Below are 17,009 nucleotides of genomic sequence, written 5' to 3' on the forward strand. Positions count from 1 at the left end.
TGACACACTACAGGCAGAGATACAAAATTTTAAATCAATTTCTTTTTTTTTTAAAGCCCAGATCTAAACTACTAAGCACTTCCACTTTTTCCACTACACGCAAGGATTTCCTCTGAGACATTTTAAGGTTACTTAACTTACTTGCACAGCAGCTAAAACAAAACTGATTTAGGGACCACTTGTACCTACCATGCAAACAAACAGGTGAAATTTAGTGAAAGTGTTGATGACTCATTTCTAGGAAACAACAGATGAATTTCTGGGATAAAGTAAAATCACTCTCTCCTAATTTGCTAATAGGGTGCTTATAGTAGAAAACAGGCTGATCAAAGCCAATGTCAGTGCTGAGAATATGCCTTAATCTTTGCTGATGGCTGTGGATACAGAGATAGCAGTTGACCAGTGCAACTTTTCAGTAGAGTAGAGGCAGTTGTATAGGTTTTACGGAGATACCACTAAATTGTGGAATGTTTTGGCTCTTAAGAATTAATCCAACCAGTTCTTAAAAGCTAAATGGATTAATTCTTAATCTTTTTGGCTCTTAATTTCTGCTTTCTGGAGCATCAGCTCTTTTGCCTAAAGGCCAGAGGTGCGAACAATTCATACCCAGATCTCTCAAAATTAGTTCATTATATGGAAATTTCCTTTTGTTATACAGAAACTATTTTTTCTGAAACAGAACCTCTACCAAGGAGAAATCAAAAAATTCACTAAATAGAAAATTTTCCTATATGGAAATTTATTAAAGAGAGATCCGACTGTACATATACACCGATGAGCCAAAACATTATGACCAGCGAGTCATTATGCAAATTGAAGCAACTGCAAATGAACTATGGCACGTGCACAGGTCAGGACATGGTAACAAAAACACCTGATACTGAGCTCCATTAATCAGTGTTACTCTTGTAGTTGTAGTAGTGGCATGTGATGCAAGAAAACAAGTCTTTGAGCTTATGCAGCATCAGCCAAAAAAAAAAAAAAAATTATAAAACAATTCCCTCTAAATGTTTGTCCAGTTCCTCCTTAAATTTATTTAACCTATCAACTTACATGACAGATGGATGTTTGTTCCAGCAATTAACCACCCGCTGGCTAAAGGCAAATTTCCACACATCTATTCTACATGTCTTTTCTTAATTTGAATTTATACTCCCTTAGGTTCATAATCTGAACAAGTGGAAGGATCCCATCAGAATTCAGCGTGCTCAACCCATTCAAGGCATTATACACCTCAATCAGATTACCTCGCAAGTGCCTAGTCTCCAGCCGCTGGAATTTGCAGAAGTTAAGTCTCTCTTGGTAAGAGGAGCCCTTCATTCTCCTCACCAATCTTGTTGCCCTTCTCTGTACATGCTCAAGCAAATCTACATCCTTCCTAAAATGAGGCCTCCAGACCTGTACACAGTACACAAGGCATGGCCTGACCATTGCCTTATACAGAGGGACAATCACCTCCTTTTCCCTGCTAGCAAAATTCCTGTATATCATTGACAAAACCCCATGACCTGCCCAGGCAGCTTGTCTGCATTGCTCAGAAAATTTCATATCTGACTGCACAATAACTCCCAGGTCTTTTTCATTTTCTACCACCTTAAGTGTAGTACCACACAGTTGGTATATTTCTCTGGAGTACGTTTCTCTACTTCTACCCATATGCAGTACTTTGCATTTGTTAATGTTGAACTTCAGTTGCCACTTCTCAGCCCATCTGCCCAAATTTTCTAGATCCTGTTGCAGTAGCACATTGCCATTACTGTCATTAACAGCCCTGCCAACCTTTGTATCATCTGCAAACATCGACACTAAACCTGATATAGCTTCATTAATATCATTGATAAATATACAAAACAACAGTGGACCCAACACCGAACCCTGTGGGACTGCACGAATAACATTAGTCCACGAAGAGCAGCACCCACTGATTAGACCCCTCTGTCTGCTCCCAATCAACCATCCTTTTATCCATTGTAGCAACTTACCCTTAATACCATTCTGCTCCAATTTGTACAGTAGTCTTCCATGCGCAACAGTGTCAAAAGCTTTCCTGAAATCCAAATATATGATATCAAAATTATTTGATATCATATACTTGTTCTTCAGATGGGAAAGACAGCGGACTTAAGCAAGTTTATGACAAAAGCCAAATTGTAAAGGCCTGGTGACTGGGTCAGAATATATCCGAAATGGCACAGTTGGTGAGATGCTCACAGCCAGCTGTGGTTAGTACCTACTGAAAGTGGTCCAAGGAGAAACCCATAAACTGCTGGCGAGGTGTTGGACGACCACGGCTCATCGATGCTTGAGGTGAGCGGTGTCATGATTTGGGCAATGTTCTGTTGGGATACCCTGGGTCCAGTCATCCATGTGCCAAGCACTCTGACATCTAGCACTTACCTAAACATCATTGCTGACCAGGTATACCCTTTCATGGCAACAGTCTTCCCCTCTGGTGGTGCTATCTTTCAGAACGATAACGCGTCATGCCACACCACCTGGACTGTTCGAGACTGGTTCGCAGAACATAAGGAAGACTTCCAGGTATTGTCCTGGCCTTGGATCCAAATTCAACAGACATCAATCCCATCGAGCATCTGTTGTTTGTGTTGGAACAGCAACTCCGTTGTGCGGCATCTCAACCACCGACTTTACAGGAGTTAAAGGATCTGCTGGTTAGGTGTTGGTACTAGATACCATAAGACACATTTAGAAATCTTGTAGCATCTATGCCATGCCATGCATCTTGTAGCATCCATGGCACGTAGAGGACCAACATCATATTAGGTAGGTGGTCGTAATGTTTTGGCTCATCGGTGTATATTCCTGTACTGTTATATTCAAAATGTTATAAATTTTTATAATCTTGCTGGATAATAAAATTTCTTAGCAAAAATCAAAAAAAAAAATATATATATATGGCAACCTATGTGATTAAAACCACTGAGCTACTTATTTACTATAATTAAAATGTTACAATTCTACTACCATGCACTACAGCACAAGTTAAAAGTTATGATATTCACTCCAAATCACTGGTACAAAGGTGATGTGACTATTAAATCACAACTTACAAATCAAATAAATTCAAAAATAAGCTAATGAATATGACTATGATTATTAAAACTGTTTACTGAACACAATTTAATATATTTACTAAGTAAAAAACAGCAACATTTTTCAAAAAAAAAAAAAAAAAAAGGAAAAATGTTAATGGAAAAAATATTCTCAACCTGATCAACTCTCATGAACCAGATGATATTGTAAGATTGACAATATAGGAACCATTAGCTGGGAGTGATCATTGAATTCTCGGCTAGATGATAGAGGTAGATGTTGGTAAAGGCAAAGGAATGGGTTCCAATTTCAGGAAATGTAATTATGACAATTTAAGGTGTTACATGACTTCCTTCTGCTGAAGAGATAGCTCACAGAGTGCAAATAAATTAGAATTGTGGTACAACTTTAAAGCTATAATTAAAAATCTTCAAAGAGTATATACTATTAACCATGAGTTAGAAGTACCAGGATTGATGAGACCCAGACAGTATTTCAGGAACTTTTCCTCTTCATCTGCTCTTCATATACATGAGGGGTTGAGGAAAGATGGCTGCAAGATAGATATGCAAAAGTTTGCCTTCAGCCAGCAGATGGCTGGTTGTTGGGGGAAAAACCGCTATCTGCTGTTGTGGAAGTGGGCACCTTGAATAAATCCAAGGAAGAATTAGACAAATTCCTGCAAGGCTGTTGTTGTTGTTTGGTTTTTAGGAGCATTAGCAACTAAGGCCACATTGCTCCGGGGATATGCAATGGTCATTCCCTGACCTTTCTGCATCCTCCGTATTTGGTGGTCACAGGCTCGAACCCCGGTCTAATCAAGAAGCATGTGCTACGCACTGATGCTCCTGCCCACCTGGCCACGGAGACACCTTTATGTGGAGAGGCCTAACTTCCTGCAAGGTATGGATGGGTGAAGTGCGTAGTTTTTTTTTTTGGCTGATGCTTTATAAGCTTACTTTCTTGTATCATTTGCCACTACTAATATTCTGCATACACAACCGAAGCTCTTAATAGCTATCTTGAAAACATTTTCTTTGATTTCTCCACTGAAAATTATAAACATTGGTATTAGTAGAGGCCTATGAAAGCAAGCAAGCTTACATGGCATCAAAAAACCCTTCCAGTTTGACTCATCCATTCATTCCAAAAGTCTGTCTAGTTCTGCCTTGAATTTATTTAAGTAGTAAACTTCCACAATGACAGATGGAAGTTTGTTCCAGAAATCAATCACCCACTGGCTACAAATTTCTACACATCTATTCTGCAACTGTCTTTCCTCAATTTGAATTTATGCCCCCCTCAGGTGCAGAATCTGATAAATGGGAAGAATCCCATCAGCATTGAGCTGATAGGATTACCAATAAACAAAGTGTTGTTACCAAGCTGACCAGTGCAACTTCTAACTGTTGCACTGGTTACCAAGAAAGGCTTAGGTCTTTAGCTTTTCTTGGTAACAGCAACACTTTGTTCCACTCACTAATCTCGTTGCCTTTCTATGTGCTCGTTCCAGCAGCTCTACATCTTTCCTAAAATGAAGCTTCCAGACCTGAATGTAGCACTCAAGGTGTAGCCTGACCATTGCCTTATACAAGGTGATAATCACTTCCTTATTTCTGCTAGCAAAATTCCTATATATGAGAGAAATCTTTATTGCAACACTGAGATAGTGATGTACATAGTAGTGCAGTTGCAATTGCCTGTCACAGCACAGTGGCCAGGGGTTAATGATGTAATGTAAAGACAAAGGTTGCCTGAATAAACTAAAAAATTAAGAGTATAATAATAATGAATAAGTTAAATAAAGTATTAGAAAAATACAGAAATGGCATTGGTAGTATACTTAACATTAAGTGAGTGTACAGAATATTAGTCACAAAATACATAACATAAGAATATATTGTACATTGAATAGCATAATTATATACATTGAATCGAGTAAGAGAATACATCGGGACTCAGGTTATAATATTGGTGGCCTTTGCCACCCACTACAGAGTATTCTTTTCTTTTTCTATAATGTCAATCCTGACTAAACTTGTTTAAATCGACATCTTGATCTTGGATGGGTAATAACGTGCTGAGGAAGGAACTGGTCCGACAGGTGAAGGTGCGTTTCAAGAAGGAATAGTTGTGGACTTGTTCGCAGATGCACCACTAGGTTCCTCCATGCACAGTTATTCTAGAAGGAGGTAGAAGAGATGGGACCAGTAATGAGACCGATTCTTCTTTCATCAATGAGTCACATGAAACTAGGGATGTTGAGTGTGTTGGCCATAGCCGTGGTTCAGAGCTGGGGAGGTAAGCAGAGCTTGTGCCAAGCCCATTTCAGGAGCCAATACTCGGAAGAGAACACTGGTTTGGTGGTAGAGGGAGATGCGGATGCCCAGATCTCTGCAGCATAGAGAAGTGGGGGATATACAATTGTTGAAATGTATCTGACAATTGTGGATTTGTCTGTCACATGTTGAAGATGCTGCTTGCATAGTCATTTTAGTCTAGTGGCTTTTGTGACAAGCATGTCTAAATGATGACTGAACAGAAGCTTCAGGTTGAATTTGATCCCTAGTCAGTGTGATTTTGAACAAGTGGGATAGAAGATCCATTGAGGGCGAATAGATTTTTGTTGGGTTTTGTTTTAGCAAGTAAACCACGGTTTCTGATTTTTCTGGATTGATGCTTAGACTGAATTGCTTCAGGTAGTTAGATATTGCTTCAAGAGTGTATGTTAGCTCTTTCGAGATTTGGTGAGGGGTCTTGGTTTGCCTTAATTGGCTTGAGTATCTTTAGGACGTATGCATATATTAGGGTATTTGGCTCTTGGGTTACCAGTGGAGCAATGAGGACAGTGAAGAGGAGGCTGGGCAGTACTACCTCTTTTGGAATATCATTGACAAGACCCCATGAGCTACTCTTGCAGCCTGTCTGCACTGCTCAGAAAACTACATATCTGACTGCACAATTAGCCCAAGTCTTTTTCCTTCTCCACTACCATGAGTTTAGTACTGCACAGTTGGTATGTTACGGAGGCCGCCGTAGCCTAGTGGTCAGGCGCGCGGGTGCATAAGTACACGTGCCTTGAATGACCGGGGTTCAAGCCCGTGACTGCTGAATACGGTGCTGTTTCTTGTATTCTGTGTATCTTGTAAACTCCTCTGACCGTTTGGTCGTCCCGGAGTATAAACAGAAAATTTATTTATTTATTATTTACTCTGAGGTTATTGCTACCCATATGCAGCACTTTGCATTTATCAATGTCAATTTTGATATCATATACTTGGATTTCAGGAAAGTTTTTGATACTGTTGCACATGGAAGACTGCTGTACAAATTGGAGCAGTATAGCATTAAGGGAAAGTTGTTACAATGGATAAAAGGGTGGTTGAGTGGGAGATGACAGAGGGTGGTAATCAATGGACACTGCTCTTTATGGACTAATGTTATTAGTGCAGTTCTCCAGGGTTCGGTGTTGGGCCCATTGTTGTTTATCGATGATATTGATGAAGGTATATCAGGCTTAATGTCCATGTTTGCAGATGATACAAAGGTTGGCACGGTTGTTAATGACAGTATGCTACTGCAACAGAATCTAGAAAAGCTGGGCAGATGGGCTGAGAAGTAGCAACTGAAGTTTAACATTTACAAATGCAAAGGGCTGAATATGGGTAGAAGCCTATATGTAGGTGATTATCCCCTTGTATAAGGCAATGATTAGGCCACACCTTCAGTACTGCGTACAGGTCTGGAAGTCTCATTTTAGGAAGGATGTAGAGTTGCTAGAATGACTATAAAGGGCAACAAGATTGGTGAGAGGAACAAAGGGGAACTCTTACCAAGAAAGGCTTAAGTTCTGCAAGTTGCAGAATCTGGAGACTAGGCACCTGCAAGGTAATCTGATTGATGTGTATAAGGTCTTGAATTGGTTGAGCAGGCTCAATACTGATGGGATTCTTCCGCTTGCTCAGATTACGAACCTGAGGGAAGGGGGCATAGATTGAAATTGAGGAAAGACAGTTGCAGAATAGATGTGCAAAAGTTTGCCTTTAGCCAGTGGGTAGTTGATTGCTGGAACAGACTTCCATCTGTTGTGGAAGTTGATAACTTAAATAAATTCAAGGAAGAAATGGAGGAACGTTTAGAGCAAATGGATGTGTGAAATGGAAATATTTTTTTTTTTTTTTTTTTTGGCTGATGTTGTATAAGCTTGCTTTCTTGCATTGTATGCCTCTGCTAATGCTAAACTTCAGTTGCCTCCTCTAAGCCCATCTGACCAAATCCTGTTGAAGTAGTGTACCATCCTTACTGTCATTAACAACCCCATCAACCTTCGTATCGTCTGCAAACTTGGATATTAAGCCTGATATACTTTCATCAATATCACTGATAAATACAGAAAATAACAATGGGATCGACAGGGACTGCTGGGGAACACCACTAAGTCCAAGGAGCAGTCCATTGATTGTCACTTGCTGTCTTCTCCCACTCAACCATCCCTTCATCCATAGCAACAACTTGCCCTTAATGTAAAGTGTTCCAACATGGGACATCGATTTTTTTGTAACCCCCACACCCTAAAAAAATACACACACATATTTTTTGAAATTTTTTATTCATAAAAAAATATTCACATACAAAATGTAAATTGAATACATATACTTCTTTGAACTAAATTTATAAAATAAAATATCACACTTCTTAAAAAAAACAAATATAGTCTATATTATTTTTTTTCACATATATTTGTTTTATTTTGCAGAAATACTATATTATAAAAGGATTTCTGTGAAATAATAATAATAATAAAAAAAATACATACTTCTTTTAACAATAAAAACAATAGAAATTAAATAATATAATTAAATATATTTTTCTGCGGAGTGAATTTTTCTTAATAATTTTTCGTTATATGCTATTTCTTCATAAAATTCTTCACAAGAATTAGCAAAATTGCACTTAACTTTTAGTAATGCTTTCAGGATTTCTATGGTCAGTTGTGTTTTTTTATTTTTGACATCCACAACTTATTTACTACCGAAAACTCTTTCCCTTGCACCACTGGTTCCCGGAAAACATAATGCAAACCTATTACTCTTTTCAAATGTCTGCATGGTATTTCCCTTGTGTCAAAATGTTTAAATATTTTGACTCATCTCATATCTGTTGGCATTCTTTCATTATTCCATTCTTTTATTTCTGAATCATCAGCATATTTTTTTAAATATGATATCTTGTCAAAAAGCCCACTTTCTTCATCCGCATCAATTAACTTCATTTTATCATAAGTTTAAACGTATTCTAAACTTTTTCCACACATTGCCAATTAACACAATTTTTAAGATTCATCCATCTATAACAATCAATATTCTAACCACAAAGTTCAATCACAAATGACAGATGTGAGATGACTATTTATGTGGTCAGCCAGAACCATCTATGAGACAAAAGATGCAAAATAAAATAAAAAATTCAAAATAGTGATTCATGATATAAATATGGAAGCTACACGTCCAATCTGGGGCATTTTCTGGAACAGTTTGCAATGCAGGGCAAACAACTTAAATTCGGGACTGTCCTGCATAATACGGGATGTCTGGTCACTTTACCTTAATGCCATACTGCTCCAACTTGTACAGTAGTCTTCCATGTGCAACAGTATCAAAAGCTTTCCTAAAATCCAAGTATATGATATCAGAATAATTTTTTGCATCCAATTCTTTTCTGACGACATTGTAGTATCCAATCAAATTGGTCAGACAAGACTTCCCTTTAACAAACCTATGCTGTGTTTGAACTATAACTGCCGTCTTGTCTAAATAATCCTGCAGTGCTTCTTAAACCAGATATGCCATTATTTTCCCTGGAACAGAAGTTAAACTAGCAGATCTGTAATTACTCGTGTCACTTTTCGATCACCCCCCCCCTTGTGAATTGAGGTTACATCTACACATCTCCAAGCTGTGGGGGACCTCCACTGAGTCCAAGGATGCCCTCATAATCATCTGGCTAAGGGCCTGCTTACTTCTTTTTCTGCCTCCTTTAATATAACTGGATAGATCCCATCCACTCCAGGTGCCTTTCTTAAGTTTAACTTCAACAATTTCTCCTTCACTTTTCTCTCAGTTATTACGAAATTATTTAACTCCCAATTAGAGTTTGATAAGCTTCTGGCCTCCGCTTCCCCACAGAATTCCTCATGTGTGAATGTAGATGCAAAATACTCATTCAGTCTGTCAGCTACCCGAGCAGAATCATCAACAATCAAACGATCGATATTAGGTGAACCAATCTGATTCATTCCCTTCCTTCTAGAGTTTACATGAGTAAAGAAGTCTTTACTGTTTTTCTTTGCATGCTTTGCCAAGGATTTCTCGTAATCTGCCTTTGCTTGCCTATCCTCCTTTGTGACTCGATTACAGACTATCTTATATCTACCATAGGCATCTGTGTCCCATGATAATTTATATGCATCCCATACATTTTTCTTCCCTGCTATGACTCTCATTAGTTCATCTGACATCCATTTAGGCCTAAATATTGAACTGTATTTCTTAGTTGGTATGAAAAGTCCAGTAGCTTCCAGATTAATTCCTTGAATGCTTTCCATTTAGAATTTGCTTTAGTAACATGCGCATGTGCGAGTAGTTGCTGTGGTGTTGTGTTTGTTCTCCTGCTTTCAGATGGTGAATCTCAGTGTTTCACCTCATCGTCAAATGGCACTCAACAGAGTGGGCTATCCGAGGACATACCTTATGATGTGGTATCAGAGCAGACAATTTCTCTTACCTCTCACCTTCTTAACCACGAAGTCTCATAAGTTGAAAAGCCAGATGAGATGACCATGAAAATGATTTTTCAAATCTTGGACACTCAAAAATCCATGATGGCCTCTCTTCTTGACAAAACTAAACAAATCAGGTCAGAACATGCCTAACTTTGCAAAATAAATTATATTTTACTACAGAAAATTTTGGACTTAACAGATCTTATTCAAAACTCAAGTAGATCCCTCAGTCCTACATATAACTTGCCGAAATCCATGGAAAATTCCACATTTCAACCGACTTCTACTCCTACAGAAGAAGCTACTTACACATCTATTGTAAAGCAACCTCCACATCCTCCAGTATATGCTCCGGTTACTAGTCAATCTCAGAAAGAGTGTAAATATGGCAATCGATCTGTCAATCCTAGATGATGTCAATTTCTCCAGGAGGCAGGCAGATCACATTGGAGGACAACGGAATCAATCAGACAGGAAGACATCAACACCCCCCCTGCTGTTGTGGGAACAGCTACCAATTTTTTTTTTTTTTTTTGGTAGTTGTTGGCGCATTGGCTTCTGTGGCCATAATGCACCTCCCAAGGTTTTTGCAGTACTTTGATCCAAGCCCGAAGCGGGATTCGAACAAGCGACCTCTGGGTTGCCAGGCAGGCACTTTACCCACCCGGCTAGCCCGGTCGGCAGCTACCAACTATTCAATCCGAGCAGTCCCCAGAACTAAAAGTTCAACCAAGGGTATTTTCGTCTTGCAACTCAAACCCCAACTGTGCAGTACAGAAGCAGAGCAGCATAACAGAACTCAACTGCAGATAGACGTAAAAGTAATAAAAATGAATTCCAAACATGATTTGTACAGCTCTTTCTATATTCAGTCAACAAACGGACTTTTATCTATTACTAAAGGATCACTTTTGGCCTGAGAGAGCCATTATAGTAATAGTAATCGTGGCATGTGATGCAAGAAAGCAAGCGCATGAGCATCAGCCAAAAAAAAAAAAAAAATTCACACAATCATTCCCTCTAAATGTTTGTCCAGTTCCTCCTTAAATTTATTTAACCTATCAACTTCCACAATGACAGATGTAAGTTTGTTCCAGCAATTAACCACCCGCTGGCTAAAGGCTAACTCTTATGAAAACACCTTTCTGCCATGTCACTTGCCAACAATTAAACCAAATAACTTATGCCTTACTACAGCATCAAAAAATGCAATTACTGTATTCTATATAAATGCTTGCAGTCTTGTAAAATATAATGATGAAATCCTTGCTCAACTGACATCATGGAATCTCCATCCAGACCTGAAGGTTTTTACTGAGACCTGGTTCTCTCCTGAAGTCTCAATACGATTAAGACTATGCTCTCTTTCACAGCTGCAGATGTGATCCTAAAGGGGGTGGAGTTGCTATTTATGTTCACAATCATCTGCGATGCTCTGCCTTTCCTATCACAAATCTGCACGATCAAGCTTGTGAAATCACTTTTATCCACAGTGCCTCTCTGGTGATTGGGTGTCCATACCGACCTCTCTCAGCTTCAATCAACAACTTCTTTGTAACTCTTGACAATATTCTATCTCACTTCACAAGCAAATCCCTTAGTCTTCTGCTGATGGGAGATTTCAATATTAACATACTTCAAAGCCCTTCCTCTCAAATGCAAGACCTCCTAGATGTCGTTTCTTCCAATAGTTTCTCTCTTTTGACTGACGGAATTATCCCGACTAGAATGGGAGAGTCCCACAATTCCCTTCTTGACTTCGCAATTGGGGAATGCTCACTAACCTATGCAGTACTGGATGCAACTATTTCTGATCATTGCCCCATCCTAATGGTAATTGAAAATCATGCAATTGTGGAAGAGACCATGCACACTTACAGATCTGTCACTACAGGCTCTCTCAATCAGCTCTGTTATTGACCTCCAGCAATCTTCGTGGGATGGGGTGCTTGCTACTGATGATCCTGAAATTGCAACGAACTTCTTCTTTGAACATATCCTAAATAGTTACGAAAAATGCGCGTCATACATCAGGAGCCCAGGGAATAAAAAGACCACCAGGCAAAGATGAAAATTATGCCCATTCATCTCAAACAAAATTTGTAACATACTACAGAAAAGGGACAAACTTGCAAGAATTGCTAGAGCAACACGAAAGAGGGCAGATAAAAACAAATACACAACGTACAGAAACAAAGTCACCAACAATATTCGGTTGGAGAAAAGGAAATATTATAGTTCCCAACTTAAAGGCATCATTACAAGCAAGGAAAAGTGGACAGTCTTGACAAGCTGCTACCTGGAAGGAAAACAAAACCACAGAGCTATGTTGGGGATGTAGCTGAGAATGAGGCACTCATTTCAGATGACCAGGAAAAAGCCGCAGCACCTTCTGTAATCATTTTATCTCAGGTGTGAATAACCTTTTTAAAAACGAATTTGACTCTAGAGATAATGCAACAGAGAATCTGTCAAGCACTCAATAAGGAGCTCTTTTTTTCTCGCTCCACTCTCAGATCAAGAGATTTTAGAAGCAGGACATCAATTAAAAGTAAAGGGAGCCCCTGGTTTTGATGAAATATCTCCTGCACTGCTGAAGAAGGTCCTTAACTCAGTTCTAACACCACTGAAGTATATTTACAATCTTTCCTTTTAATCCGGTAAATTCCCATCTCAATTCAAAAAAGCAGTCATTGTTCCTGTTCCTAAGGAGAAACATCAACAATTTCGACAATTTTCGTCCAATAGCTCTACTCTCAATTTTTGCAAAATTATTCGAAAAAATTCTTCACAGCTGACTCATGGGCTTCCTGGAAGTCAATCAGCTTATCCATCAACAACAGTATGGTTATCGTTTGAAAAGATCCAATGACCTGGCAATTGTTGACTGCTGCTCTAGGATCATGGACTATCTTGAAAAGGAACACTATGCAATAGCACTGTTTCTAGACCTAACCTTTTGACTGCATAAATCATAAAATCGTACTCAACAAGCTTAGCAATCATGGCTTGAGAGGAAATATTAACCTTGTCCTTGAAGACTGCCTTACTGAAAGGCCATTTGTCATTAAAACAAACCAGTCTTTTTCAGACATTTCTTATTTCTCCAGGGGAGTACCTCAAGGTTTACTTCTCGGACCTATCCTATTTGTTCTTTACATTAATAAATTTCTCTCTCTTCTTCCATTGTCCCACCTAGTAGCGTATGCCGATGACATTTCCATTCTAATCACTGATAAAGACCATAACCAGCTTCAATGCAAGATCTCTGCCCTGCTCACAGAAATGCAGTTGGCTTCAAAAGAATCAGCTTATACTATAATCAATAAATTTAATTAATTAATTAAATTTATTGATCTTATTAATTTAAAATATCATGCCCCAGACTAGAGCAGCAAAGCAATGGGCACAAAGTGGCAGGAGTGCTGTGACTCGGTGGACAACTGAGGATGGCGATTCTCCAACGCATCACAGCCAAAAAAAAATGTGCAATTTGTGAAATGTTTGCCGAACTCTCTGGAACAGAACATGATCTAGCCAAGGAGGATGTCTTTGTGTGTGCCAAATGCAGAGAGTATCTAGAAATTAGGCATCAACTCAGCGTTCTAATGGGCATCTATGAAAGCTCGAGGTGTAGGGTAGATGCCCTCGAAGAAATTATTATGAGGAGCCCGTCAAGCTCTCAGCTGCCCAACTCAACGCCAGAGCTCACTCCTGGGCATCAGGCAACACAACGGCAATCTCCAAGGCAGAATGCGCTGGTCCCACAGGAGTTAGTTATTGTTGGTATAGGGTAGATGCCCTTGAAGAAATTATTATGAGGGGCCCGTCAAGCTCTCAGCTGCCCAACTCAATGCCAGAGCTCACTCCTGGGCATCAGGCAACACAGTGGCAATCTCCAAGGCAGAATGCGCTGGTCCCACAGGAGTTAGTTATTGTTGGTATAGGGTAGATGCCCTTGAAGAAATTATTATGAGGGGCCCGTCAAGCTCTCAGCTGCCCAACTCAATGCCAGAGCTCACTCCTGGGCATCAGGCAACACAGTGGCAATCTCCAAGGCAGAATGCGCTGGTCCCACAGGAGTTAGTTATTGTTGGTATAGGGTAGATGCCCTTGAAGAAATTATTATGAGGGGCCCGTCAAGCTCTCAGCTGCCCAACTCAATGCCAGAGCTCACTCCTGGGCATCAGGCAACACAGTGGCAATCTCCAAGGCAGAATGCGCTGGTCCCACAGGAGTTAATTATTGTTGGTGATTCTATTGTCAGGGAGACGGGGAATATATTGTGTAAAGAGGATAGATGGAATAGGACCAGGGTGTGACTGCCAGGGGCAAAAGTTGATGACGTTGTGAAGCATATATCATCTTTTAAGGGTACAAAAGGATGATACTGTTGTACACATTGGCACCAATGACATTAAGAATAGGAGATCTACAGATTTACTTAATAAGTACAGGTCAATGTTGCAAAAAAGTCGTGAGTTAGTTGGGTCCGTTAGGGTTAAATTTGAAAGTGTCTGCAATTCTGCCCAGACACGATAGGAGAGAGTACATGATGAGAGCCTTGTCAATCAATTTGGCCCTGGAGGGACTCGCAAGGCTCAAGGGGTAGAATTTTTTCAGAGTGGTCTGTGCTTGTTAACAGGAGAGACTGCTTCTGCAGGGATGATATACACTTAAATAGAAAGGGTGCAAGAATATTTGCTGATGCTATCGAGGCAGTATTAGGTTGGTTGTAAAACTGCTAGATTGGGGGGGGGGGATTCAGAGACTAAAAGGATAAAAGTAGCCGCAGGCAGAGGTGAAGGCGATTCTTGCACTACTTCTATTAGAATAAGCAGTAGCCTAATAGAAGTAGTGCAAGAATCACCTTCACCTATGCCTGCGGCTACTTCTATTACAATAAGCAGTAGCCGGAACGAAGGGTGCTGAGGATTTCAGGGACTGATGGCAGTCATCGTGAAATAGGTGGATATATGGGATGTGTTAGGGTAACTAAGAATAAGAATAGGTGCATGTATATTTGCATGCACCTATTCTTATACCAATGTATACCAATTCTAGAAGTATGGTAAATAAATTTGATGAATTTGAAGTGTTGGTCAAGACATCAAAGGCAGATATTGTTGGTATAGCAGATATAATAGAAGTAGTGCAAGAATCACCTTCACCTATGCCTGCGGCTACTTCTATTACAATAAGCAGTAGCCGGAACGAAGGGTGCTGGGGATTTCAGGGACTGATGGCAGTCATCGTGAAATAGGTGGATATATGGGATGTGTTAGGGTAACTAAGAATAAGAATAGGTGCATGTATATTTGCATGCACCTATTCTTATACCAATGTATACCAATTCTAGAAGTATGGTAAATAAATTTGATGAATTTGAAGTGTTGGTCAAGATATCAAAGGCAGATATTGTTGGTATAGCAGAGACATGGTGTCACACAGATATTAGAAATGCAGAATTGGAATTTGGGGAATACAATGTGTACAGAAAGGATAGACAGGATAGGAAGGGAGGAGGTGTTATGCTGTTAATTAAGAAAAAAAAAATCAAAAGTGCATCCAGTTGATATAGACGAACAGTGCATTGTTGAGTCAGTTTGGTGTGACATAAGCACTGCGAAAGCAAAAATAAGAGTAGGCCTAATTGTTCATTGTACTTGAATGAGTACAATGAACAATTGTACAGAGAAATAGAGTGGGCTAGTAAATCAGAATGTCTTATAATGTGGGATTTTAACTTCCCAGACACTGACTGGAACTTGTGGATTGGTGACTCACACACTAGTAAGACTTTTGTGGATTTATTGGTTGATTGTTTTCTGAGCAGCATGTTCGAGAAGCAACCAGAGAGGGTAATACTCTTGATCTGGTAATCAGCAGTGATCATTTGTGTATTAAGAATTTGCAGATAAAGGAACCACAAGGTGGCAGTGATCACAGTGTACTGATGTGGGATTTACTTAAAGATATAATTACCATCAGGGGTAAAGGAAAGGATTTTTACTTCCATAAAGGTAACTACAGTGGTGTCAAACAGTTTTTAAATTCTGTAAAGTGGGTTCAACTGATGATGTTACCAACAGCAAATTCTAAGTGGGAAGCATTCAAGGAATTAATTGTAATCGTGGAAGCTACTAAAAGTTTCATACCTATTAAGAAATATTGTTCAAGGTTTAGGTCTAAATGGTTGTCAAATGAACTAATGAGACTCATCACAGAGAAGAAAAATGCATGGGATGCATATAAATTATCAGGCGACACAGAAGCCTATGGCAGATATAAACTAGTCTGTAATCAAGTCACAAAGGAGGTTAGGCAGGCAAAGGCAGATTACGAGAAATCTTTGGCAAAGGATGCTAAGAAATATAGCAAGGATTTCTTTACTTATATAAACTCTAAAAGGAAGGGATGAATCTGATTGGTCCATTTGATATCGATGGTTCAACTGTTGATGATCCTGCTCAGATAACAAACAAACTGAATGAGTATTTTGCATCTACATTCACACATGACGGGCTGCAAGAGTAACTCATGGTGTATTGTCAATGATATATAGGAATTTTTCTAGCAGGGATAAGGAGGTGATTATTCCCTTGTATAAGGCAATGGTCAGGCCACACCTAGAGTACTGTATACAGGTCTGGAGGCCTCATTTCAAGAAGGATGTAGAGCTGCTGGAACGAGTACAGAGAAGAGCAATAAGATTAGTGAATGGAACAAAGGGGTGCTCTTACGAAGAAAGGCTTAAGTTTTGCAAATTACAGTGTCTGGAGACTAGGCACCAAAGAGGTGATCTGATAGAGGTGTATAAAGCCTTGAATGGTTTGAGCATGCTCAATGCTGATGGGATTCTTCCTCTCGCTCAGAATAATCACCTGAGAGGGCATAAATTCAAATTGAGGAAAGACAGATGTAGGATAGATGTGCGGAAATTTGCCTTTAGCCAGCGGGTGGTTGGTAGGTGGAACAGACTTCCATCCCTTGTCGTGGAAGTTGATAGCCTAAATAAGTTTAAGGCTCAGCTGGACAGGTATCTTGATCGAACAGAGGGGTGAAGTGGAAGTGTTTTTTTCTTGGCTGATGCTGCATAAGCTTGCTTTCTTGCATCAAATGCGTCTACTAATGCTAATGCTAAAAGGTCTGGAGGCCTCATTTTAGGAAGGAT

Source organism: Mastigoproctus giganteus, chromosome 10 (genome assembly GCF_048544385.1).
Source record: "Mastigoproctus giganteus isolate SK-2022 chromosome 10, ASM4854438v1, whole genome shotgun sequence".
Lineage (NCBI taxonomy): Eukaryota > Metazoa > Arthropoda > Arachnida > Uropygi > Thelyphonidae > Mastigoproctus > Mastigoproctus giganteus.